The sequence below is a fragment of the Hyla sarda genome, unplaced genomic scaffold, assembly GCF_029499605.1.
Source record: "Hyla sarda isolate aHylSar1 unplaced genomic scaffold, aHylSar1.hap1 scaffold_1382, whole genome shotgun sequence".
NCBI lineage: Eukaryota > Metazoa > Chordata > Amphibia > Anura > Hylidae > Hyla > Hyla sarda.
The window spans coordinates 54,127-78,769 of record NW_026608011.1 but is presented as its reverse complement, the minus strand read 5'-3'; the positions used below and the strand labels follow the sequence as shown (position 1 = coordinate 78,769).

At 46.1% G+C, this 24,643-nt stretch overlaps 11 non-coding genes across 11 annotated transcripts; all 11 read left to right on the top strand.

The window, feature by feature from the left end:
* The first annotated feature begins 1,012 nt into the window (after positions 1-1,012).
* On the top strand, positions 1,013-1,203 carry LOC130306579 (U2 spliceosomal RNA). Its single transcript, XR_008855914.1, has one exon. It is a non-coding gene; the product is annotated as a U2 spliceosomal RNA (small nuclear RNA).
* Positions 1,204-3,288: 2,085 nt separating this feature from the next.
* Positions 3,289-3,479, top strand: LOC130306584 (U2 spliceosomal RNA). Its single transcript, XR_008855919.1, has one exon. It is a non-coding gene; the product is annotated as a U2 spliceosomal RNA (small nuclear RNA).
* A 2,087-nt stretch (positions 3,480-5,566) lies between these two features.
* Positions 5,567-5,757, top strand: LOC130306578 (U2 spliceosomal RNA). The gene has a single exon (XR_008855913.1). It is a non-coding gene; the product is annotated as a U2 spliceosomal RNA (small nuclear RNA).
* A 2,097-nt stretch (positions 5,758-7,854) lies between these two features.
* On the top strand, positions 7,855-8,045 carry LOC130306577 (U2 spliceosomal RNA). Its single transcript, XR_008855912.1, has one exon. It is a non-coding gene; the product is annotated as a U2 spliceosomal RNA (small nuclear RNA).
* A 2,085-nt stretch (positions 8,046-10,130) lies between these two features.
* On the top strand, positions 10,131-10,321 carry LOC130306576 (U2 spliceosomal RNA). The gene has a single exon (XR_008855911.1). It is a non-coding gene; the product is annotated as a U2 spliceosomal RNA (small nuclear RNA).
* Positions 10,322-12,417: 2,096 nt separating this feature from the next.
* On the top strand, positions 12,418-12,608 carry LOC130306574 (U2 spliceosomal RNA). The gene has a single exon (XR_008855910.1). It is a non-coding gene; the product is annotated as a U2 spliceosomal RNA (small nuclear RNA).
* Positions 12,609-14,700: 2,092 nt separating this feature from the next.
* LOC130306572 (U2 spliceosomal RNA) lies at positions 14,701-14,891 on the top strand. Its single transcript, XR_008855908.1, has one exon. It is a non-coding gene; the product is annotated as a U2 spliceosomal RNA (small nuclear RNA).
* A 2,087-nt stretch (positions 14,892-16,978) lies between these two features.
* On the top strand, positions 16,979-17,169 carry LOC130306571 (U2 spliceosomal RNA). The gene has a single exon (XR_008855907.1). It is a non-coding gene; the product is annotated as a U2 spliceosomal RNA (small nuclear RNA).
* Positions 17,170-19,259: 2,090 nt separating this feature from the next.
* Positions 19,260-19,450, top strand: LOC130306570 (U2 spliceosomal RNA). Its single transcript, XR_008855906.1, has one exon. It is a non-coding gene; the product is annotated as a U2 spliceosomal RNA (small nuclear RNA).
* Positions 19,451-21,539: 2,089 nt separating this feature from the next.
* Positions 21,540-21,730, top strand: LOC130306569 (U2 spliceosomal RNA). Its single transcript, XR_008855905.1, has one exon. It is a non-coding gene; the product is annotated as a U2 spliceosomal RNA (small nuclear RNA).
* Positions 21,731-23,822: 2,092 nt separating this feature from the next.
* LOC130306568 (U2 spliceosomal RNA) lies at positions 23,823-24,013 on the top strand. Its single transcript, XR_008855904.1, has one exon. It is a non-coding gene; the product is annotated as a U2 spliceosomal RNA (small nuclear RNA).
* The last annotated feature ends 630 nt before the right edge of the window (positions 24,014-24,643 follow it).

Sequence of the window (24,643 nt, the reverse complement as noted above, 5' to 3'; positions counted from 1 at the left end):
AAAGGAGAAAAACGTAAAAAAACGTGAAAAAAAAGTAAGAGGAAGAGAAGGGAAAAAAAGATGGAAATGGGTTTAAAAGTGATTTCGGCGGAGAAATATATATATATATATATATATATATATATATATATATATATATACGCGCACACACACACATATATATAAACGTATTCTCCGTTGAGATATTGCAGCCGCTGCTGTGTCCAGGCCCAGGAGCCTTAGCACTGTGCTGTGATGTCACTCAATACCACTGACATCACTAGGTGTAAACAACATCTCTCCTTTGCTGTGTATGTGACTATGGAGCTGTTTGGTGATGTCGTCTATTATGGCCTTCATAGAAGCAACAGGAGATTGTTGCATCCATCTAGAACCCTCAGAACTACAGTGCTATGATGTCACTCACTTCCACAGGCCTTGCAGAGTGTAAACAACAACAACCCAGCTTTGTCGTGTATGTAACCATAGGGATTGTGATGTCACCTAGAACCTTCACAGCAGCGACAGCTTTATGAGGAGCATCAGCACTGCTCTGCCTGAGCAGAACCATCACCGCCATAGGTTGTCAAATAACCCGGATTTAACCCACACAGGTAAGTCCAATGGGGTGCAGGCATGTCCTCTATGCTTACAGCTTCCCGTGGGTGTTGGTTTGATACCGTTTGGGGACAGCCAAGGAGGCATCTGCAGGCAACAAAGGTAGGTGTGTGCTTGTGTGTGTGTTTCCTATGCAGATCCTAAGCCCAGTGTCACATGCAAGTAGGAGGAGTAAGAAGGGTTCCTGGCAAATCCGGGTTATGGATTGCATTTAAAAAGGCCCCGTGGGAGTGCAATGGGCCCCTGTCTTGCTGCTTAGCAATAATGGTATGGGTTTAGGTTCTGCTGTGTGTACTGGTGGTTGACTGCCCCCCAGCCCAGAGTGTGCATGGAAAATTGTCTGGCAGCCTCCCTGACAGCAAGCAGTGATAGTGCCCATGAAGGGGACCTTGTTGGGCCCGCCCCTTTCACGGTTATCGCTTCTCGGCCTTTTGGCTAAGATCAAGTGTAGTATCTGTTCTTATCAGTTTAATATCTGATACGTCCCCTATCTGGGGACCATATATTAAATGGATTTTTGAGAACGGGGGCCGATTTCGAAGCTTGCTTCCGTCGCCCTATGCATTGACCCGATATGGCAGTATCTTCGGGTACAGTGCACCACCCCCTTACAGGGTTAAAAAGAAAGATTCCTACTTTCATTGCTACCTGCTTGCTGGCTAGCCAGCTAGCCAGCCCTGTGGGCCTTGCTGCTGCTGCTGCTGCTGCTGCAGCCAAAAAACAAAAGGTGGTGCTGCTGCTGCTTCTGCTGCTTCTGCTTGTGTCTGGCCGCTGTTGGAGCGTCCAGGCACAGGACTTCTGCTGCTGCTGACTAAATGGCCTCCTTAATTGGATCATTTGAGTAGCCAGCACACCTGTGCAGGTAGGGCATGACATGATAGGCAGCTGCCTTGATAGCGGGTGGGTGCTGAATGTTCCTAATTGACAAAATAAGATTAATGCTTATGAAGAAATATAAAATCTCATCCCTTCCCCAATATCGCGCCACACCCCTACCCCTTAATTCCCTGGTTGAACTTGATGGACATATGTCTTTTTTCGACCGTACTAACTATGTAACTATGTAACATAACATGGGGGGGTCTCCTGGCTGTTCACACAGGTGTGTCATTGCTGTACATTGACCATGCATTGCTTCTGTGGTATTGCAAAGGCAAAGACAAATGCTTCCAGCCATCCATTGCACTAATGGATTGGTCATCAGCTGGCTGTCTATGTCCCGCATCAATATAGACCAAAGTACAGAGGGTTAGGCTATGCTATAGTGCACCTACCTGATGCATCAGAAGGTGCGAGGCCCTTGCTAAATTCTGTGCACAGACTTTGAGATCTATGCTTTAGACTGTATCTAAACCTGCTCCAACATGGACTGACATTCTGGCCTACTTTCAGCCGATGCGACTTGTCTGTCGCTGAACAGTCGCTTTTTATGTATTCAGCACCTATGTATAATGTTGTAAAAATGCTCTAGAAGCTAAAGTCGCAGAAATGTCACACATATTTGGCCTGCAACTTTCTGTGCGACAAATTCAGACAGGAAAAATCAGTATAAATCCTTAGAAAATTATCCCCCAGTGTCTCCATCTGCTGGCGGTATTGAATAAGCATTGCTGCACTGATGGGGTATGCATTAGACGAAAAAAAAGAAGAAAAAGAAGAATAATACGCCCAGAAAAGAGGCGAAAAGGAGAAAAACGTAAAAAAACGTGAAAAAAAAGTAAGAGGAAGAGAAGGGAAAAAAAGGTGGAAATGGGTTTAAAAGTGATTTCGGCGGAGAAATATATATATATATATATATATATATATATATATATATATACGCGCACACACACACATATATATAAACGTATTCTCCGTTGAGATATTGCAGCCGCTGCTGTGTCCAGGCCCAGGAGCCTTAGCACTGTGCTGTGATGTCACTCAATACCACTGACATCACTAGGTGTAAACAACATCTCTCCTTTGCTGTGTATGTGACTATGGAGCTGTTTGGTGATGTCGTCTATTATGGCCTTCATAGAAGCAACAGGAGATTGTTGCATCCATCTAGAACCCTCAGAACTACAGTGCTATGATGTCACTCACTTCCACAGGCCTTGCAGAGTGTAAACAACAACAACCCAGCTTTGTCGTGTATGTAACCATAGGGATTGTGATGTCACCTAGAACCTTCACAGCAGCGACAGCTTTATGAGGAGCATCAGCACTGCTCTGCCTGAGCAGAACCATCACCGCCATAGGTTGTCAAATAACCCGGATTTAACCCACACAGGTAAGTCCAATGGGGTGCAGGCATGTCCTCTATGCTTACAGCTTCCCGTGGGTGTTGGTTTGATACCGTTTGGGGACAGCCAAGGAGGCATCTGCAGGCAACAAAGGTAGGTGTGTGCTTGTGTGTGTGTTTCCTATGCAGATCCTAAGCCCAGTGTCACATGCAAGTAGGAGGAGTAAGAAGGGTTCCTGGCAAATCCGGGTTATGGATTGCATTTAAAAAGGCCCCGTGGGAGTGCAATGGGCCCCTGTCTTGCTGCTTAGCAATAATGGTATGGGTTTAGGTTCTGCTGTGTGTACTGGTGGTTGACTGCCCCCCAGCCCAGAGTGTGCATGGAAAATTGTCTGGCAGCCTCCCTGACAGCAAGCAGTGATAGTGCCCATGAAGGGGACCTTGTTGGGCCCGCCCCTTTCACGGTTATCGCTTCTCGGCCTTTTGGCTAAGATCAAGTGTAGTATCTGTTCTTATCAGTTTAATAACTGATACGTCCCCTATCTGGGGACCATATATTAAATGGATTTTTGAGAACGGGGGCCGATTTCGAAGCTTGCTTCCGTCGCCCTATGCATTGACCCGATATGGCAGTATCTTCGGGTACAGTGCACCACCCCCTTACAGGGTTAAAAAGAAAGATTCCTACTTTCATTGCTACCTGCTTGCTGGCTAGCCAGCTAGCCAGCCCTGTGGGCCTTGCTGCTGCTGCTGCTGCTGCTGCAGCCAAAAAACAAAAGGTGGTGCTGCTGCTGCTTCTGCTGCTTCTGCTTGTGTCTGGCCGCTGTTGGAGCGTCCAGGCACAGGACTTCTGCTGCTGCTGACTAAATGGCCTCCTTAATTGGATCATTTGAGTAGCCAGCACACCTGTGCAGGTAGGGCATGACATGATAGGCAGCTGCCTTGATAGCGGGTGGGTGCTGAATGTTCCTAATTGACAAAATAAGATTAATGCTTATGAAGAAATATAAAATCTCATCCCTTCCCCAATATCGCGCCACACCCCTACCCCTTAATTCCCTGGTTGAACTTGATGGACATATGTCTTTTTTCGACCGTACTAACTATGTAACTATGTAACATAACATGGGGGGGTCTCCTGGCTGTTCACACAGGTGTGTCATTGCTGTACATTGACCATGCATTGCTTCTGTGGTATTGCAAAGGCAAAGACAAATGCTTCCAGCCATCCATTGCACTAATGGATTGGTCATCAGCTGGCTGTCTATGTCCCGCATCAATATAGACCAAAGTACAGAGGGTTAGGCTATGCTATAGTGCACCTACCTGATGCATCAGAAGGTGCGAGGCCCTTGCTAAATTCTGTGCACAGACTTTGAGATCTATGCTTTAGACTGTATCTAAACCTGCTCCAACATGGACTGACATTCTGGCCTACTTTCAGCCGATGCGACTTGTCTGTCGCTGAACAGTCGCTTTTTATGTATTCAGCACCTATGTATAATGTTGTAAAAATGCTCTAGAAGCTAAAGTCGCAGAAATGTCACACATATTTGGCCTGCAACTTTCTGTGCGACAAATTCAGACAGGAAAAATCAGTATAAATCCTTAGAAAATTATCCCCCAGTGTCTCCATCTGCTGGCGGTATTGAATAAGCATTGCTGCACTGATGGGGTATGCATTAGACGAAAAAAAAGAAGAAAAAGAAGAATAATACGCCCAGAAAAGAGGCGAAAAGGAGAAAAACGTAAAAAAACGTGAAAAAAAAGTAAGAGGAAGAGAAGGGAAAAAAAGGTGGAAATGGGTTTAAAAGTGATTTCGGCGGAGAAATATATATATATATATATATATATATATATATATATATATATACGCGCACACACACACATATATATAAACGTATTCTCCGTTGAGATATTGCAGCCGCTGCTGTGTCCAGGCCCAGGAGCCTTAGCACTGTGCTGTGATGTCACTCAATACCACTGACATCACTAGGTGTAAACAACATCTCTCCTTTGCTGTGTATGTGACTATGGAGCTGTTTGGTGATGTCGTCTATTATGGCCTTCATAGAAGCAACAGGAGATTGTTGCATCCATCTAGAACCCTCAGAACTACAGTGCTATGATGTCACTCACTTCCACAGGCCTTGCAGAGTGTAAACAACAACAACCCAGCTTTGTCGTGTATGTAACCATAGGGATTGTGATGTCACCTAGAACCTTCACAGCAGCGACAGCTTTATGAGGAGCATCAGCACTGCTCTGCCTGAGCAGAACCATCACCGCCATAGGTTGTCAAATAACCCGGATTTAACCCACACAGGTAAGTCCAATGGGGTGCAGGCATGTCCTCTATGCTTACAGCTTCCCGTGGGTGTTGGTTTGATACCGTTTGGGGACAGCCAAGGAGGCATCTGCAGGCAACAAAGGTAGGTGTGTGCTTGTGTGTGTGTTTCCTATGCAGATCCTAAGCCCAGTGTCACATGCAAGTAGGAGGAGTAAGAAGGGTTCCTGGCAAATCCGGGTTATGGATTGCATTTAAAAAGGCCCCGTGGGAGTGCAATGGGCCCCTGTCTTGCTGCTTAGCAATAATGGTATGGGTTTAGGTTCTGCTGTGTGTACTGGTGGTTGACTGCCCCCCAGCCCAGAGTGTGCATGGAAAATTGTCTGGCAGCCTCCCTGACAGCAAGCAGTGATAGTGCCCATGAAGGGGACCTTGTTGGGCCCGCCCCTTTCACGGTTATCGCTTCTCGGCCTTTTGGCTAAGATCAAGTGTAGTATCTGTTCTTATCAGTTTAATATCTGATACGTCCCCTATCTGGGGACCATATATTAAATGGATTTTTGAGAACGGGGGCCGATTTCGAAGCTTGCTTCCGTCGCCCTATGCATTGACCCGATATGGCAGTATCTTCGGGTACAGTGCACCACCCCCTTACAGGGTTAAAAAGAAAGATTCCTACTTTCATTGCTACCTGCTTGCTGGCTAGCCAGCTAGCCAGCCCTGTGGGCCTTGCTGCTGCTGCTGCTGCTGCTGCAGCCAAAAAACAAAAGGTGGTGCTGCTGCTGCTTCTGCTGCTTCTGCTTGTGTCTGGCCGCTGTTGGAGCGTCCAGGCACAGGACTTCTGCTGCTGCTGACTAAATGGCCTCCTTAATTGGATCATTTGAGTAGCCAGCACACCTGTGCAGGTAGGGCATGACATGATAGGCAGCTGCCTTGATAGCGGGTGGGTGCTGAATGTTCCTAATTGACAAAATAAGATTAATGCTTATGAAGAAATATAAAATCTCATCCCTTCCCCAATATCGCGCCACACCCCTACCCCTTAATTCCCTGGTTGAACTTGATGGACATATGTCTTTTTTCGACCGTACTAACTATGTAACTATGTAACATAACATGGGGGGGTCTCCTGGCTGTTCACACAGGTGTGTCATTGCTGTACATTGACCATGCATTGCTTCTGTGGTATTGCAAAGGCAAAGACAAATGCTTCCAGCCATCCATTGCACTAATGGATTGGTCATCAGCTGGCTGTCTATGTCCCGCATCAATATAGACCAAAGTACAGAGGGTTAGGCTATGCTATAGTGCACCTACCTGATGCATCAGAAGGTGCGAGGCCCTTGCTAAATTCTGTGCACAGACTTTGAGATCTATGCTTTAGACTGTATCTAAACCTGCTCCAACATGGACTGACATTCTGGCCTACTTTCAGCCGATGCGACTTGTCTGTCGCTGAACAGTCGCTTTTTATGTATTCAGCACCTATGTATAATGTTGTAAAAATGCTCTAGAAGCTAAAGTCGCAGAAATGTCACACATATTTGGCCTGCAACTTTCTGTGCGACAAATTCAGACAGGAAAAATCAGTATAAATCCTTAGAAAATTATCCCCCAGTGTCTCCATCTGCTGGCGGTATTGAATAAGCATTGCTGCACTGATGGGGTATGCATTAGACGAAAAAAAAGAAGAAAAAGAAGAATAATACGCCCAGAAAAGAGGCGAAAAGGAGAAAAACGTAAAAAAACGTGAAAAAAAAGTAAGAGGAAGAGAAGGGAAAAAAAGGTGGAAATGGGTTTAAAAGTGATTTCGGCGGAGAAATATATATATATATATATATATATATATATATATATATATATATATATATATACGCGCACACACACACATATATATAAACGTATTCTCCGTTGAGATATTGCAGCCGCTGCTGTGTCCAGGCCCAGGAGCCTTAGCACTGTGCTGTGATGTCACTCAATACCACTGACATCACTAGGTGTAAACAACATCTCTCCTTTGCTGTGTATGTGACTATGGAGCTGTTTGGTGATGTCGTCTATTATGGCCTTCATAGAAGCAACAGGAGATTGTTGCATCCATCTAGAACCCTCAGAACTACAGTGCTATGATGTCACTCACTTCCACAGGCCTTGCAGAGTGTAAACAACAACAACCCAGCTTTGTCGTGTATGTAACCATAGGGATTGTGATGTCACCTAGAACCTTCACAGCAGCGACAGCTTTATGAGGAGCATCAGCACTGCTCTGCCTGAGCAGAACCATCACCGCCATAGGTTGTCAAATAACCCGGATTTAACCCACACAGGTAAGTCCAATGGGGTGCAGGCATGTCCTCTATGCTTACAGCTTCCCGTGGGTGTTGGTTTGATACCGTTTGGGGACAGCCAAGGAGGCATCTGCAGGCAACAAAGGTAGGTGTGTGCTTGTGTGTGTGTTTCCTATGCAGATCCTAAGCCCAGTGTCACATGCAAGTAGGAGGAGTAAGAAGGGTTCCTGGCAAATCCGGGTTATGGATTGCATTTAAAAAGGCCCCGTGGGAGTGCAATGGGCCCCTGTCTTGCTGCTTAGCAATAATGGTATGGGTTTAGGTTCTGCTGTGTGTACTGGTGGTTGACTGCCCCCCAGCCCAGAGTGTGCATGGAAAATTGTCTGGCAGCCTCCCTGACAGCAAGCAGTGATAGTGCCCATGAAGGGGACCTTGTTGGGCCCGCCCCTTTCACGGTTATCGCTTCTCGGCCTTTTGGCTAAGATCAAGTGTAGTATCTGTTCTTATCAGTTTAATATCTGATACGTCCCCTATCTGGGGACCATATATTAAATGGATTTTTGAGAACGGGGGCCGATTTCGAAGCTTGCTTCCGTCGCCCTATGCATTGACCCGATATGGCAGTATCTTCGGGTACAGTGCACCACCCCCTTACAGGGTTAAAAAGAAAGATTCCTACTTTCATTGCTACCTGCTTGCTGGCTAGCCAGCTAGCCAGCCCTGTGGGCCTTGCTGCTGCTGCTGCTGCTGCTGCAGCCAAAAAACAAAAGGTGGTGCTGCTGCTGCTTCTGCTGCTTCTGCTTGTGTCTGGCCGCTGTTGGAGCGTCCAGGCACAGGACTTCTGCTGCTGCTGACTAAATGGCCTCCTTAATTGGATCATTTGAGTAGCCAGCACACCTGTGCAGGTAGGGCATGACATGATAGGCAGCTGCCTTGATAGCGGGTGGGTGCTGAATGTTCCTAATTGACAAAATAAGATTAATGCTTATGAAGAAATATAAAATCTCATCCCTTCCCCAATATCGCGCCACACCCCTACCCCTTAATTCCCTGGTTGAACTTGATGGACATATGTCTTTTTTCGACCGTACTAACTATGTAACTATGTAACATAACATGGGGGGGTCTCCTGGCTGTTCACACAGGTGTGTCATTGCTGTACATTGACCATGCATTGCTTCTGTGGTATTGCAAAGGCAAAGACAAATGCTTCCAGCCATCCATTGCACTAATGGATTGGTCATCAGCTGGCTGTCTATGTCCCGCATCAATATAGACCAAAGTACAGAGGGTTAGGCTATGCTATAGTGCACCTACCTGATGCATCAGAAGGTGCGAGGCCCTTGCTAAATTCTGTGCACAGACTTTGAGATCTATGCTTTAGACTGTATCTAAACCTGCTCCAACATGGACTGACATTCTGGCCTACTTTCAGCCGATGCGACTTGTCTGTCGCTGAACAGTCGCTTTTTATGTATTCAGCACCTATGTATAATGTTGTAAAAATGCTCTAGAAGCTAAAGTCGCAGAAATGTCACACATATTTGGCCTGCAACTTTCTGTGCGACAAATTCAGACAGGAAAAATCAGTATAAATCCTTAGAAAATTATCCCCCAGTGTCTCCATCTGCTGGCGGTATTGAATAAGCATTGCTGCACTGATGGGGTATGCATTAGACGAAAAAAAAGAAGAAAAAGAAGAATAATACGCCCAGAAAAGAGGCGAAAAGGAGAAAAACGTAAAAAAACGTGAAAAAAAAGTAAGAGGAAGAGAAGGGAAAAAAAGGTGGAAATGGGTTTAAAAGTGATTTCGGCGGAGAAATATATATATATATATATATATATATATATATATATATATACGCGCACACACACACATATATATAAACGTATTCTCCGTTGAGATATTGCAGCCGCTGCTGTGTCCAGGCCCAGGAGCCTTAGCACTGTGCTGTGATGTCACTCAATACCACTGACATCACTAGGTGTAAACAACATCTCTCCTTTGCTGTGTATGTGACTATGGAGCTGTTTGGTGATGTCGTCTATTATGGCCTTCATAGAAGCAACAGGAGATTGTTGCATCCATCTAGAACCCTCAGAACTACAGTGCTATGATGTCACTCACTTCCACAGGCCTTGCAGAGTGTAAACAACAACAACCCAGCTTTGTCGTGTATGTAACCATAGGGATTGTGATGTCACCTAGAACCTTCACAGCAGCGACAGCTTTATGAGGAGCATCAGCACTGCTCTGCCTGAGCAGAACCATCACCGCCATAGGTTGTCAAATAACCCGGATTTAACCCACACAGGTAAGTCCAATGGGGTGCAGGCATGTCCTCTATGCTTACAGCTTCCCGTGGGTGTTGGTTTGATACCGTTTGGGGACAGCCAAGGAGGCATCTGCAGGCAACAAAGGTAGGTGTGTGCTTGTGTGTGTGTTTCCTATGCAGATCCTAAGCCCAGTGTCACATGCAAGTAGGAGGAGTAAGAAGGGTTCCTGGCAAATCCGGGTTATGGATTGCATTTAAAAAGGCCCCGTGGGAGTGCAATGGGCCCCTGTCTTGCTGCTTAGCAATAATGGTATGGGTTTAGGTTCTGCTGTGTGTACTGGTGGTTGACTGCCCCCCAGCCCAGAGTGTGCATGGAAAATTGTCTGGCAGCCTCCCTGACAGCAAGCAGTGATAGTGCCCATGAAGGGGACCTTGTTGGGCCCGCCCCTTTCACGGTTATCGCTTCTCGGCCTTTTGGCTAAGATCAAGTGTAGTATCTGTTCTTATCAGTTTAATATCTGATACGTCCCCTATCTGGGGACCATATATTAAATGGATTTTTGAGAACGGGGGCCGATTTCGAAGCTTGCTTCCGTCGCCCTATGCATTGACCCGATATGGCAGTATCTTCGGGTACAGTGCACCACCCCCTTACAGGGTTAAAAAGAAAGATTCCTACTTTCATTGCTACCTGCTTGCTGGCTAGCCAGCTAGCCAGCCCTGTGGGCCTTGCTGCTGCTGCTGCTGCTGCTGCTGCAGCCAAAAAACAAAAGGTGGTGCTGCTGCTGCTTCTGCTGCTTCTGCTTGTGTCTGGCCGCTGTTGGAGCGTCCAGGCACAGGACTTCTGCTGCTGCTGACTAAATGGCCTCCTTAATTGGATCATTTGAGTAGCCAGCACACCTGTGCAGGTAGGGCATGACATGATAGGCAGCTGCCTTGATAGCGGGTGGGTGCTGAATGTTCCTAATTGACAAAATAAGATTAATGCTTATGAAGAAATATAAAATCTCATCCCTTCCCCAATATCGCGCCACACCCCTACCCCTTAATTCCCTGGTTGAACTTGATGGACATATGTCTTTTTTCGACCGTACTAACTATGTAACTATGTAACATAACATGGGGGGGTCTCCTGGCTGTTCACACAGGTGTGTCATTGCTGTACATTGACCATGCATTGCTTCTGTGGTATTGCAAAGGCAAAGACAAATGCTTCCAGCCATCCATTGCACTAATGGATTGGTCATCAGCTGGCTGTCTATGTCCCGCATCAATATAGACCAAAGTACAGAGGGTTAGGCTATGCTATAGTGCACCTACCTGATGCATCAGAAGGTGCGAGGCCCTTGCTAAATTCTGTGCACAGACTTTGAGATCTATGCTTTAGACTGTATCTAAACCTGCTCCAACATGGACTGACATTCTGGCCTACTTTCAGCCGATGCGACTTGTCTGTCGCTGAACAGTCGCTTTTTATGTATTCAGCACCTATGTATAATGTTGTAAAAATGCTCTAGAAGCTAAAGTCGCAGAAATGTCACACATATTTGGCCTGCAACTTTCTGTGCGACAAATTCAGACAGGAAAAATCAGTATAAATCCTTAGAAAATTATCCCCCAGTGTCTCCATCTGCTGGCGGTATTGAATAAGCATTGCTGCACTGATGGGGTATGCATTAGACGAAAAAAAAGAAGAAAAAGAAGAATAATACGCCCAGAAAAGAGGCGAAAAGGAGAAAAACGTAAAAAAACGTGAAAAAAAAGTAAGAGGAAGAGAAGGGAAAAAAAGGTGGAAATGGGTTTAAAAGTGATTTCGGCGGAGAAATATATATATATATATATATATATATATATATATATATATATATATATACGCGCACACACACACATATATATAAACGTATTCTCCGTTGAGATATTGCAGCCGCTGCTGTGTCCAGGCCCAGGAGCCTTAGCACTGTGCTGTGATGTCACTCAATACCACTGACATCACTAGGTGTAAACAACATCTCTCCTTTGCTGTGTATGTGACTATGGAGCTGTTTGGTGATGTCGTCTATTATGGCCTTCATAGAAGCAACAGGAGATTGTTGCATCCATCTAGAACCCTCAGAACTACAGTGCTATGATGTCACTCACTTCCACAGGCCTTGCAGAGTGTAAACAACAACAACCCAGCTTTGTCGTGTATGTAACCATAGGGATTGTGATGTCACCTAGAACCTTCACAGCAGCGACAGCTTTATGAGGAGCATCAGCACTGCTCTGCCTGAGCAGAACCATCACCGCCATAGGTTGTCAAATAACCCGGATTTAACCCACACAGGTAAGTCCAATGGGGTGCAGGCATGTCCTCTATGCTTACAGCTTCCCGTGGGTGTTGGTTTGATACCGTTTGGGGACAGCCAAGGAGGCATCTGCAGGCAACAAAGGTAGGTGTGTGCTTGTGTGTGTGTTTCCTATGCAGATCCTAAGCCCAGTGTCACATGCAAGTAGGAGGAGTAAGAAGGGTTCCTGGCAAATCCGGGTTATGGATTGCATTTAAAAAGGCCCCGTGGGAGTGCAATGGGCCCCTGTCTTGCTGCTTAGCAATAATGGTATGGGTTTAGGTTCTGCTGTGTGTACTGGTGGTTGACTGCCCCCCAGCCCAGAGTGTGCATGGAAAATTGTCTGGCAGCCTCCCTGACAGCAAGCAGTGATAGTGCCCATGAAGGGGACCTTGTTGGGCCCGCCCCTTTCACGGTTATCGCTTCTCGGCCTTTTGGCTAAGATCAAGTGTAGTATCTGTTCTTATCAGTTTAATATCTGATACGTCCCCTATCTGGGGACCATATATTAAATGGATTTTTGAGAACGGGGGCCGATTTCGAAGCTTGCTTCCGTCGCCCTATGCATTGACCCGATATGGCAGTATCTTCGGGTACAGTGCACCACCCCCTTACAGGGTTAAAAAGAAAGATTCCTACTTTCATTGCTACCTGCTTGCTGGCTAGCCAGCTAGCCAGCCCTGTGGGCCTTGCTGCTGCTGCTGCTGCTGCTGCTGCAGCCAAAAAACAAAAGGTGGTGCTGCTGCTGCTTCTGCTGCTTCTGCTTGTGTCTGGCCGCTGTTGGAGCGTCCAGGCACAGGACTTCTGCTGCTGCTGACTAAATGGCCTCCTTAATTGGATCATTTGAGTAGCCAGCACACCTGTGCAGGTAGGGCATGACATGATAGGCAGCTGCCTTGATAGCGGGTGGGTGCTGAATGTTCCTAATTGACAAAATAAGATTAATGCTTATGAAGAAATATAAAATCTCATCCCTTCCCCAATATCGCGCCACACCCCTACCCCTTAATTCCCTGGTTGAACTTGATGGACATATGTCTTTTTTCGACCGTACTAACTATGTAACTATGTAACATAACATGGGGGGGTCTCCTGGCTGTTCACACAGGTGTGTCATTGCTGTACATTGACCATGCATTGCTTCTGTGGTATTGCAAAGGCAAAGACAAATGCTTCCAGCCATCCATTGCACTAATGGATTGGTCATCAGCTGGCTGTCTATGTCCCGCATCAATATAGACCAAAGTACAGAGGGTTAGGCTATGCTATAGTGCACCTACCTGATGCATCAGAAGGTGCGAGGCCCTTGCTAAATTCTGTGCACAGACTTTGAGATCTATGCTTTAGACTGTATCTAAACCTGCTCCAACATGGACTGACATTCTGGCCTACTTTCAGCCGATGCGACTTGTCTGTCGCTGAACAGTCGCTTTTTATGTATTCAGCACCTATGTATAATGTTGTAAAAATGCTCTAGAAGCTAAAGTCGCAGAAATGTCACACATATTTGGCCTGCAACTTTCTGTGCGACAAATTCAGACAGGAAAAATCAGTATAAATCCTTAGAAAATTATCCCCCAGTGTCTCCATCTGCTGGCGGTATTGAATAAGCATTGCTGCACTGATGGGGTATGCATTAGACGAAAAAAAAGAAGAAAAAGAAGAATAATACGCCCAGAAAAGAGGCGAAAAGGAGAAAAACGTAAAAAAACGTGAAAAAAAAGTAAGAGGAAGAGAAGGGAAAAAAAGGTGGAAATGGGTTTAAAAGTGATTTCGGCGGAGAAATATATATATATATATATATATATATATATATATATATATATATACGCGCACACACACACATATATATAAACGTATTCTCCGTTGAGATATTGCAGCCGCTGCTGTGTCCAGGCCCAGGAGCCTTAGCACTGTGCTGTGATGTCACTCAATACCACTGACATCACTAGGTGTAAACAACATCTCTCCTTTGCTGTGTATGTGACTATGGAGCTGTTTGGTGATGTCGTCTATTATGGCCTTCATAGAAGCAACAGGAGATTGTTGCATCCATCTAGAACCCTCAGAACTACAGTGCTATGATGTCACTCACTTCCACAGGCCTTGCAGAGTGTAAACAACAACAACCCAGCTTTGTCGTGTATGTAACCATAGGGATTGTGATGTCACCTAGAACCTTCACAGCAGCGACAGCTTTATGAGGAGCATCAGCACTGCTCTGCCTGAGCAGAACCATCACCGCCATAGGTTGTCAAATAACCCGGATTTAACCCACACAGGTAAGTCCAATGGGGTGCAGGCATGTCCTCTATGCTTACAGCTTCCCGTGGGTGTTGGTTTGATACCGTTTGGGGACAGCCAAGGAGGCATCTGCAGGCAACAAAGGTAGGTGTGTGCTTGTGTGTGTGTTTCCTATGCAGATCCTAAGCCCAGTGTCACATGCAAGTAGGAGGAGTAAGAAGGGTTCCTGGCAAATCCGGGTTATGGATTGCATTTAAAAAGGCCCCGTGGGAGTGCAATGGGCCCCTGTCTTGCTGCTTAGCAATAATGGTATGGGTTTAGGTTCTGCTGTGTGTACTGGTGGTTGACTGCCCCCCAGCCCAGAGTGTGCATGGAAAATTGTCTGGCAGCCTCCCTGACAGCAAGCAGTGATAGTGCCCATGAAGGGGACCTTGTTGGGCCCGCCCCTTTCACGGTTATCGCTTCTCGGCCTTTTGGCTAAGATCAAGTGTAGTATCTGTTCTTATCAGTTTAATATCTGATACGTCCCCTATCTGGGGACCATATATTAAATGGATTTTTGAGAACGGGGGCCGATTTCGAAGCTTGCTTCCGTCGCCCTATGCATTGACCCGATATGGCAGTATCTTCGGGTACAGTGCACCACCCCCTTACAGGGTTAAAAAGAAAGATTCCTACTTTCATTGCTACCTGCTTGCTGGCTAGCCAGCTAGCCAGCCCTGTGGGCCTTGCTGCTGCTGCTGCTGCTGCTGCAGCCAAAAAACAAAAGGTGGTGCTGCTGCTGCTTCTGCTGCTTCTGCTTGTGTCTGGCCGCTGTTGGAGCGTCCAGGCACAGGACTTCTGCTGCTGCTGACTAAATGGCCTCCTTAATTGGATCATTTGAGTAGCCAGCACACCTGTGCAGGTAGGGCATGACATGATAGGCAGCTGCCTTGATAGCGGGTGGGTGCTGAATGTTCCTAATTGACAAAATAAGATTAATGCTTATGAAGAAATATAAAATCTCATCCCTTCCCCAATATCGCGCCACACCCCTACCCCTTAATTCCCTGGTTGAACTTGATGGACATATGTCTTTTTTCGACCGTACTAACTATGTAACTATGTAACATAACATGGGGGGGTCTCCTGGCTGTTCACACAGGTGTGTCATTGCTGTACATTGACCATGCATTGCTTCTGTGGTATTGCAAAGGCAAAGACAAATGCTTCCAGCCATCCATTGCACTAATGGATTGGTCATCAGCTGGCTGTCTATGTCCCGCATCAATATAGACCAAAGTACAGAGGGTTAGGCTATGCTATAGTGCACCTACCTGATGCATCAGAAGGTGCGAGGCCCTTGCTAAATTCTGTGCACAGACTTTGAGATCTATGCTTTAGACTGTATCTAAACCTGCTCCAACATGGACTGACATTCTGGCCTACTTTCAGCCGATGCGACTTGTCTGTCGCTGAACAGTCGCTTTTTATGTATTCAGCACCTATGTATAATGTTGTAAAAATGCTCTAGAAGCTAAAGTCGCAGAAATGTCACACATATTTGGCCTGCAACTTTCTGTGCGACAAATTCAGACAGGAAAAATCAGTATAAATCCTTAGAAAATTATCCCCCAGTGTCTCCATCTGCTGGCGGTATTGAATAAGCATTGCTGCACTGATGGGGTATGCATTAGACGAAAAAAAAGAAGAAAAAGAAGAATAATACGCCCAGAAAAGAGGCGAAAAGGAGAAAAACGTAAAAAAACGTGAAAAAAAAGTAAGAGGAAGAGAAGGGAAAAAAAGGTGGAAATGGGTTTAAAAGTGATTTCGGCGGAGAAATATATATATATATATATATATATATATATATATATATATATACGCGCACACACACACATATATATAAACGTATTCTCCGTTGAGATATTGCAGCCGCTGCTGTGTCCAGGCCCAGGAGCCTTAGCACTGTGCTGTGATGTCACTCAATACCACTGACATCACTAGGTGTAAACAACATCTCTCCTTTGCTGTGTATGTGACTATGGAGCTGTTTGGTGATGTCGTCTATTATGGCCTTCATAGAAGCAACAGGAGATTGTTGCATCCATCTAGAACCCTCAGAACTACAGTGCTATGATGTCACTCACTTCCACAGGCCTTGCAGAGTGTAAACAACAACAACCCAGCTTTGTCGTGTATGTAACCATAGGGATTGTGATGTCACCTAGAACCTTCACAGCAGCGACAGCTTTATGAGGAGCATCAGCACTGCTCTGCCTGAGCAGAACCATCACCGCCATAGGTTGTCAAATAACCCGGATTTAACCCACACAGGTAAGTCCAATGGGGTGCAGGCATGTCCTCTATGCTTACAGCTTCCCGTGGGTGTTGGTTTGATACCGTTTGGGGACAGCCAAGGAGGCATCTGCAGGCAACAAAGGTAGGTGTGTGCTTGTGTGTGTGTTTCCTATGCAGATCCTAAGCCCAGTGTCACATGCAAGTAGGAGGAGTAAGAAGGGTTCCTGGCAAATCCGGGTTATGGATTGCATTTAAAAAGGCCCCGTGGGAGTGCAATGGGCCCCTGTCTTGCTGCTTAGCAATAATGGTATGGGTTTAGGTTCTGCTGTGTGTACTGGTGGTTGACTGCCCCCCAGCCCAGAGTGTGCATGGAAAATTGTCTGGCAGCCTCCCTGACAGCAAGCAGTGATAGTGCCCATGAAGGGGACCTTGTTGGGCCCGCCCCTTTCACGGTTATCGCTTCTCGGCCTTTTGGCTAAGATCAAGTGTAGTATCTGTTCTTATCAGTTTAATATCTGATACGTCCCCTATCTGGGGACCATATATTAAATGGATTTTTGAGAACGGGGGCCGATTTCGAAGCTTGCTTCCGTCGCCCTATGCATTGACCCGATATGGCAGTATCTTCGGGTACAGTGCACCACCCCCTTACAGGGTTAAAAAGAAAGATTCCTACTTTCATTGCTACCTGCTTGCTGGCTAGCCAGCTAGCCAGCCCTGTGGGCCTTGCTGCTGCTGCTGCTGCTGCTGCTGCAGCCAAAAAACAAAAGGTGGTGCTGCTGCTGCTTCTGCTGCTTCTGCTTGTGTCTGGCCGCTGTTGGAGCGTCCAGGCACAGGACTTCTGCTGCTGCTGACTAAATGGCCTCCTTAATTGGATCATTTGAGTAGCCAGCACACCTGTGCAGGTAGGGCATGACATGATAGGCAGCTGCCTTGATAGCGGGTGGGTGCTGAATGTTCCTAATTGACAAAATAAGATTAATGCTTATGAAGAAATATAAAATCTCATCCCTTCCCCAATATCGCGCCACACCCCTACCCCTTAATTCCCTGGTTGAACTTGATGGACATATGTCTTTTTTCGACCGTACTAACTATGTAACTATGTAACATAACATGGGGGGGTCTCCTGGCTGTTCACACAGGTGTGTCATTGCTGTACATTGACCATGCATTGCTTCTGTGGTATTGCAAAGGCAAAGACAAATGCTTCCAGCCATCCATTGCACTAATGGATTGGTCATCAGCTGGCTGTCTATGTCCCGCATCAATATAGACCAAAGTACAGAGGGTTAGGCAATGCTATAGTGCACCTACCTGATGCATCAGAAGGTGCGAGGCCCTTGCTAAATTCTGTGCACAGACTTTGAGATCTATGCTTTAGACTGTATCTAAACCTGCTCCAACATGGACTGACATTCTGGCCTACTTTCAGCCGATGCGACTTGTCTGTCGCTGAACAGTCGCTTTTTATGTATTCAGCACCTATGTATAATGTTGTAAAAATGCTCTAGAAGCTAAAGTCGCAGAAATGTCACACATATTTGGCCTGCAACTTTCTGTGCGACAAATTCAGACAGGAAAAATCAGTATAAATCCTTAGAAAATTATCCCCCAGTGTCTCCATCTGCTGGCGGTATTGAATAAGCATTGCTGCACTGATGGGGTATGCATTAGACGAAAAAAAAGAAGAAAAAGAAGAATAATACGCCCAGAAAAGAGGCGAAAAGGAGAAAAACGTAAAAAAACGTGAAAAAAAAGTAAGAGGAAGAGAAGGGAAAAAAAGGTGGAAATGGGTTTAAAAGTGATTTCGGCGGAGAAATATATATATATATATATATATATATATATATATATATATATACGCGCACACACACACATATATATAAACGTATTCTCCGTTGAGATATTGCAGCCGCTGCTGTGTCCAGGCCCAGGAGCCTTAGCACTGTGCTGTGATGTCACTCAATACCACTGACATCACTAGGTGTAAACAACATCTCTCCTTTGCTGTGTATGTGACTATGGAGCTGTTTGGTGATGTCGTCTATTATGGCCTTCATAGAAGCAACAGGAGATTGTTGCATCCATCTAGAACCCTCAGAACTACAGTGCTATGATGTCACTCACTTCCACAGGCCTTGCAGAGTGTAAACAACAACAACCCAGCTTTGTCGTGTATGTAACCATAGGGATTGTGATGTCACCTAGAACCTTCACAGCAGCGACAGCTTTATGAGGAGCATCAGCACTGCTCTGCCTGAGCAGAACCATCACCGCCATAGGTTGTCAAATAACCCGGATTTAACCCACACAGGTAAGTCCAATGGGGTGCAGGCATGTCCTCTATGCTTACAGCTTCCCGTGGGTGTTGGTTTGATACCGTTTGGGGACAGCCAAGGAGGCATCTGCAGGCAACAAAGGTAGGTGTGTGCTTGTGTGTGTGTTTCCTATGCAGATCCTAAGCCCAGTGTCACATGCAAGTAGGAGGAGTAAGAAGGGTTCCTGGCAAATCCGGGTTATGGATTGCATTTAAAAAGGCCCCGTGGGAGTGCAATGGGCCCCTGTCTTGCTGCTTAGCAATAATGGTATGGGTTTAGGTTCTGCTGTGTGTACTGGTGGTTGACTGCCCCCCAGCCCAGAGTGTGCATGGAAAATTGTCTGGCAGCCTCCCTGACAGCAAGCAGTGATAGTGCCCATGAAGGGGACCTTGTTGGGCCCGCCCCTTTCACGGTTATCGCTTCTCGGCCTTTTGGCTAAGATCAAGTGTAGTATCTGTTCTTATCAGTTTAATATCTGATACGTCCCCTATCTGGGGACCATATATTAAATGGATTTTTGAGAACGGGGGCCGATTTCGAAGCTTGCTTCCGTCGCCCTATGCATTGACCCGATATGGCAGTATCTTCGGGTACAGTGCACCACCCCCTTACAGGGTTAAAAAGAAAGATTCCTACTTTCATTGCTACCTGCTTGCTGGCTAGCCAGCTAGCCAGCCCTGTGGGCCTTGCTGCTGCTGCTGCTGCTGCTGCAGCCAAAAAACAAAAGGTGGTGCTGCTGCTGCTTCTGCTGCTTCTGCTTGTGTCTGGCCGCTGTTGGAGCGTCCAGGCACAGGACTTCTGCTGCTGCTGACTAAATGGCCTCCTTAATTGGATCATTTGAGTAGCCAGCACACCTGTGCAGGTAGGGCATGACATGATAGGCAGCTGCCTTGATAGCGGGTGGGTGCTGAATGTTCCTAATTGACAAAATAAGATTAATGCTTATGAAGAAATATAAAATCTCATCCCTTCCCCAATATCGCGCCACACCCCTACCCCTTAATTCCCTGGTTGAACTTGATGGACATATGTCTTTTTTCGACCGTACTAACTATGTAACTATGTAACATAACATGGGGGGGTCTCCTGGCTGTTCACACAGGTGTGTCATTGCTGTACATTGACCATGCATTGCTTCTGTGGTATTGCAAAGGCAAAGACAAATGCTTCCAGCCATCCATTGCACTAATGGATTGGTCATCAGCTGGCTGTCTATGTCCCGCATCAATATAGACCAAAGTACAGAGGGTTAGGCTATGCTATAGTGCACCTACCTGATGCATCAGAAGGTGCGAGGCCCTTGCTAAATTCTGTGCACAGACTTTGAGATCTATGCTTTAGACTGTATCTAAACCTGCTCCAACATGGACTGACATTCTGGCCTACTTTCAGCCGATGCGACTTGTCTGTCGCTGAACAGTCGCTTTTTATGTATTCAGCACCTATGTATAATGTTGTAAAAATGCTCTAGAAGCTAAAGTCGCAGAAATGTCACACATATTTGGCCTGCAACTTTCTGTGCGACAAATTCAGACAGGAAAAATCAGTATAAATCCTTAGAAAATTATCCCCCAGTGTCTCCATCTGCTGGCGGTATTGAATAAGCATTGCTGCACTGATGGGGTATGCATTAGACGAAAAAAAAGAAGAAAAAGAAGAATAATACGCCCAGAAAAGAGGCGAAAAGGAGAAAAACGTAAAAAAACGTGAAAAAAAAGTAAGAGGAAGAGAAGGGAAAAAAAGGTGGAAATGGGTTTAAAAGTGATTTCGGCGGAGAAATATATATATATATATATATATATATATATATATATATATATATACGCGCACACACACACATATATATAAACGTATTCTCCGTTGAGATATTGCAGCCGCTGCTGTGTCCAGGCCCAGGAGCCTTAGCACTGTGCTGTGATGTCACTCAATACCACTGACATCACTAGGTGTAAACAACATCTCTCCTTTGCTGTGTATGTGACTATGGAGCTGTTTGGTGATGTCGTCTATTATGGCCTTCATAGAAGCAACAGGAGATTGTTGCATCCATCTAGAACCCTCAGAACTACAGTGCTATGATGTCACTCACTTCCACAGGCCTTGCAGAGTGTAAACAACAACAACCCAGCTTTGTCGTGTATGTAACCATAGGGATTGTGATGTCACCTAGAACCTTCACAGCAGCGACAGCTTTATGAGGAGCATCAGCACTGCTCTGCCTGAGCAGAACCATCACCGCCATAGGTTGTCAAATAACCCGGATTTAACCCACACAGGTAAGTCCAATGGGGTGCAGGCATGTCCTCTATGCTTACAGCTTCCCGTGGGTGTTGGTTTGATACCGTTTGGGGACAGCCAAGGAGGCATCTGCAGGCAACAAAGGTAGGTGTGTGCTTGTGTGTGTGTTTCCTATGCAGATCCTAAGCCCAGTGTCACATGCAAGTAGGAGGAGTAAGAAGGGTTCCTGGCAAATCCGGGTTATGGATTGCATTTAAAAAGGCCCCGTGGGAGTGCAATGGGCCCCTGTCTTGCTGCTTAGCAATAATGGTATGGGTTTAGGTTCTGCTGTGTGTACTGGTGGTTGACTGCCCCCCAGCCCAGAGTGTGCATGGAAAATTGTCTGGCAGCCTCCCTGACAGCAAGCAGTGATAGTGCCCATGAAGGGGACCTTGTTGGGCCCGCCCCTTTCACGGTTATCGCTTCTCGGCCTTTTGGCTAAGATCAAGTGTAGTATCTGTTCTTATCAGTTTAATATCTGATACGTCCCCTATCTGGGGACCATATATTAAATGGATTTTTGAGAACGGGGGCCGATTTCGAAGCTTGCTTCCGTCGCCCTATGCATTGACCCGATATGGCAGTATCTTCGGGTACAGTGCACCACCCCCTTACAGGGTTAAAAAGAAAGATTCCTACTTTCATTGCTACCTGCTTGCTGGCTAGCCAGCTAGCCAGCCCTGTGGGCCTTGCTGCTGCTGCTGCTGCTGCTGCTGCAGCCAAAAAACAAAAGGTGGTGCTGCTGCTGCTTCTGCTGCTTCTGCTTGTGTCTGGCCGCTGTTGGAGCGTCCAGGCACAGGACTTCTGCTGCTGCTGACTAAATGGCCTCCTTAATTGGATCATTTGAGTAGCCAGCACACCTGTGCAGGTAGGGCATGACATGATAGGCAGCTGCCTTGATAGCGGGTGGGTGCTGAATGTTCCTAATTGACAAAATAAGATTAATGCTTATGAAGAAATATAAAATCTCATCCCTTCCCCAATATCGCGCCACACCCCTACCCCTTAATTCCCTGGTTGAACTTGATGGACATATGTCTTTTTTCGACCGTACTAACTATGTAACTATGTAACATAACATGGGGGGGTCTCCTGGCTGTTCACACAGGTGTGTCATTGCTGTACATTGACCATGCATTGCTTCTGTGGTATTGCAAAGGCAAAGACAAATGCTTCCAGCCATCCATTGCACTAATGGATTGGTCATCAGCTGGCTGTCTATGTCCCGCATCAATATAGACCAAAGTACAGAGGGTTAGGCTATGCTATAGTGCACCTACCTGATGCATCAGAAGGTGCGAGGCCCTTGCTAAATTCTGTGCACAGACTTTGAGATCTATGCTTTAGACTGTATCTAAACCTGCTCCAACATGGACTGACATTCTGGCCTACTTTCAGCCGATGCGACTTGTCTGTCGCTGAACAGTCGCTTTTTATGTATTCAGCACCTATGTATAATGTTGTAAAAATGCTCTAGAAGCTAAAGTCGCAGAAATGTCACACATATTTGGCCTGCAACTTTCTGTGCGACAAATTCAGACAGGAAAAATCAGTATAAATCCTTAGAAAATTATCCCCCAGTGTCTCCATCTGCTGGCGGTATTGAATAAGCATTGCTGCACTGATGGGGTATGCATTAGACGAAAAAAAAGAAGAAAAAGAAGAATAATACGCCCAGAAAAGAGGCGAAAAGGAGAAAAACGTAAAAAAACGTGAAAAAAAAGTAAGAGGAAGAGAAGGGAAAAAAAGGTGGAAATGGGTTTAAAAGTGATTTCGGCGGAGAAATATATATATATATATATATATATATATATATATATATATATATACGCGCACACACACACATATATATAAACGTATTCTCCGTTGAGATATTGCAGCCGCTGCTGTGTCCAGGCCCAGGAGCCTTAGCACTGTGCTGTGATGTCACTCAATACCACTGACATCACTAGGTGTAAACAACATCTCTCCTTTGCTGTGTATGTGACTATGGAGCTGTTTGGTGATGTCGTCTATTATGGCCTTCATAGAAGCAACAGGAGATTGTTGCATCCATCTAGAACCCTCAGAACTACAGTGCTATGATGTCACTCACTTCCACAGGCCTTGCAGAGTGTAAACAACAACAACCCAGCTTTGTCGTGTATGTAACCATAGGGATTGTGATGTCACCTAGAACCTTCACAGCAGCGACAGCTTTATGAGGAGCATCAGCACTGCTCTGCCTGAGCAGAACCATCACCGCCATAGGTTGTCAAATAACCCGGATTTAACCCACACAGGTAAGTCCAATGGGGTGCAGGCATGTCCTCTATGCTTACAGCTTCCCGTGGGTGTTGGTTTGATACCGTTTGGGGACAGCCAAGGAGGCATCTGCAGGCAACAAAGGTAGGTGTGTGCTTGTGTGTGTGTTTCCTATGCAGATCCTAAGCCCAGTGTCACATGCAAGTAGGAGGAGTAAGAAGGGTTCCTGGCAAATCCGGGTTATGGATTGCATTTAAAAAGGCCCCGTGGGAGTGCAATGGGCCCCTGTCTTGCTGCTTAGCAATAATGGTATGGGTTTAGGTTCTGCTGTGTGTACTGGTGGTTGACTGCCCCCCAGCCCAGAGTGTGCATGGAAAATTGTCTGGCAGCCTCCCTGACAGCAAGCAGTGATAGTGCCCATGAAGGGGACCTTGTTGGGCCCGCCCCTTTCACGGTTATCGCTTCTCGGCCTTTTGGCTAAGATCAAGTGTAGTATCTGTTCTTATCAGTTTAATATCTGATACGTCCCCTATCTGGGGACCATATATTAAATGGATTTTTGAGAACGGGGGCCGATTTCGAAGCTTGCTTCCGTCGCCCTATGCATTGACCCGATATGGCAGTATCTTCGGGTACAGTGCACCACCCCCTTACAGGGTTAAAAAGAAAGATTCCTACTTTCATTGCTACCTGCTTGCTGGCTAGCCAGCTAGCCAGCCCTGTGGGCCTTGCTGCTGCTGCTGCTGCTGCTGCTGCAGCCAAAAAACAAAAGGTGGTGCTGCTGCTGCTTCTGCTGCTTCTGCTTGTGTCTGGCCGCTGTTGGAGCGTCCAGGCACAGGACTTCTGCTGCTGCTGACTAAATGGCCTCCTTAATTGGATCATTTGAGTAGCCAGCACACCTGTGCAGGTAGGGCATGACATGATAGGCAGCTGCCTTGATAGCGGGTGGGTGCTGAATGTTCCTAATTGACAAAATAAGATTAATGCTTATGAAGAAATATAAAATCTCATCCCTTCCCCAATATCGCGCCACACCCCTACCCCTTAATTCCCTGGTTGAACTTGATGGACATATGTCTTTTTTCGACCGTACTAACTATGTAACTATGTAACATAACATGGGGGGGTCTCCTGGCTGTTCACACAGGTGTGTCATTGCTGTACATTGACCATGCATTGCTTCTGTGGTATTGCAAAGGCAAAGACAAATGCTTCCAGCCATCCATTGCACTAATGGATTGGTCATCAGCTGGCTGTCTATGTCCCGCATCAATATAG